The sequence below is a fragment of the Mandrillus leucophaeus genome, unplaced genomic scaffold (assembly GCF_000951045.1).
Source record: "Mandrillus leucophaeus isolate KB7577 unplaced genomic scaffold, Mleu.le_1.0 Scaffold254, whole genome shotgun sequence".
Lineage (NCBI taxonomy): Eukaryota > Metazoa > Chordata > Mammalia > Primates > Cercopithecidae > Mandrillus > Mandrillus leucophaeus.
The window spans coordinates 1,393,376-1,395,699 of NW_012102632.1; positions in this window are offsets into that span (position 1 = coordinate 1,393,376).

The following is a 2,324-nucleotide window of genomic DNA, read 5'->3' on the forward strand; positions in this document are numbered from 1 at the left end:
GGGGAGGGGAGGGGGAAAAGGAGTAAGGGAGGAAGGGAAGAAGGAGAGAAGGAAGGAAGGAGGGAAGGAGGGAAGAAAAGAAGGAGGGAAGGAAAGAAAGGAAGGAAAGAAACAAAGAGAGAAAGAAAAAGAGGAAAGAGAGAGAAAAAAGAAAGAGCTGGAGGGAGAGAGAGAGGGAGGGCAGGGGGAGAAATGAAGGTGGAGGGGGAGGGAGGGAGGAAAAAAGGAAGGAAGGGAGGAAGGAAGGGACGGGGAGGGAGGGAGGAAAAAAGGAAGGAAGGAAGGAAAGAAGGGAGGGAGGGAGGAAGGAAAGAAGGAAGGAAGGAAGGGACAGTGGGACAGGGGAGGGGAAGGAAGGGAGGGGGAGGCAGGGAGGAAAAAAGGAAGGAAGGAAGGAAAGAAGGAAGGAAGGGAGGGAGGGAGGGAGGGAGGGAGGAGAAAAGGAAGACAAAAAATTGAGGTGACACAGCCACAAGACAGGGAGCATCAAGGATCGCCAGAAGCTGCCAGAAGAGACATGGGATGGCTTCTCCCTCAGAGTCACCAGAAGGAACCAACCCTGCCAAAATCTTGATAACAGGTTTCTGGCCTCCAGAACCATAGGAGAATAAATTTCAGTTGTTTTAACCCACCAAGTTTGTGGCAATTTCTTACAGCAGCCCTAGAATACAAACATGCCATATAAATAGCAAACTAGAGAATATCATATACAGTAGGTGCCATTTATGTAAAATTTTATACCCATGTATAGGAGCCTACAGGGATGCCTGGAAGAATGTTTTCCAGATTAGGATTGGAAATAACCTCTGAGGGGGATGATTTTTCCAAACTTCCAGATTGGAATAACTTAAGACTTAGATATAAGGTATTTGGAAAGAATTCTTTCATATATTTCCTCAGCATGTGAGATCCAAATGCAATCTTTCTAGAACATTCCAAATAAGATCAGAAAGATGCCTCATAACTCCCTTGGATACCATATCCCTTTGGCACAGCCTAAGTCCCACTCATGGGAGAGGATACCTTCCTTGCAGCTCCTTGTGGAATACTCACCATCTTTATAGTAGCTTCCAGAACTTCAACCCCTCCCCGTTCAGTTCAGATGACCCGAGTAAGGCCTAGGAAGCAGTCCCCACTGTCCCATGCTCACTGTCACAGCTTTCTGGTCTCTACCTAGCTTCATTGCACTAGAGGGAAAATTGAAGGTGAAAATTGAAGCTGGCTAAAAGCTCCTGTCTGTGGATGCCTCCTGGTAGCATTTGACTGAGCCAGTCCCTGTTTTCCGTGCTGAATTCTACTGCTACTTTCTCTGCCTTGCAGAAAAAAAATTTGATTTTCATTACTTAATTAGAAGGCTGCCCATTCTTTTTCTTTAGTGGAAAAGCACTTGACAACTAGCTCCATTACTTATTAGTTCTGTCACCTTTGAGCAGTTTTTGTTCTCCTCTCTGCACCTGTATTTTCCCATCTGGAAAATGGGAATAGTAATTATTTAGGGAAAAACTCTCTGAAATCATGTTTTTCCTCCACTCTCACACCACCACAATAATCATTAACATAGAAGAGGAAGTCTGTGACCAAACGTGTGGGGGTTTTCCCCCATTCACCAAGCAGCGGACACCAGCTAGGTGCCCTCCCATTCATTCCAACACTATCTATCCAGAGATAGTGTCAGAACCCATGGACTGAGGACTCAATTCCCAAGACTACCCCCTCACGCCAGACACCAGTTGCAAGTTCAGTCCTCCAGAGCATCCGACCTTCTGGCTTCAAGTTGAGATTCCTATAACCCCCTCTTTACATTTGAGATTTGCCGGAGCAGCTCACAGAACTCAGGTAAACACAGGTAGTGGCTTATTATACTGAGTACTGCAAGGGATACCGGTGAAGAAATGCATAGGGCGAGCTATGGGGGACGGCGTGCGGTGCTTCCATGCCCTTCCTGGGCGCACCACCCTGCAGGAACCTCCAAGACGTGGTCAGCTATTCTATTCATGAGCTCCCCAAATTCACAGTCCTCTTGGGTTTTTTGTTTTCCTCTTGAGTTTTTATGGAAGGTTCATGAGGTCAGCAATCCTTTCTCCAGGATATAGGGTGGGATCCTCCCTGGGGAGGTCTTGAGTCTCCAATCAGAAAGGTATGGGAAGACTAGAGTCCTGCCTTGGGGCAAGTGAAAGGAGGGCAAGAGATTCTGTTTCCTGAGGTCAAACACATCCAGCATTATAACAAAAGCCTGTAACTTGTGTTATGGGAGTTATGAGCCAGGCATCATAGATGAAAACAAGTCTTCATCATAACACTACAGTAATACTAACTATTTTGTT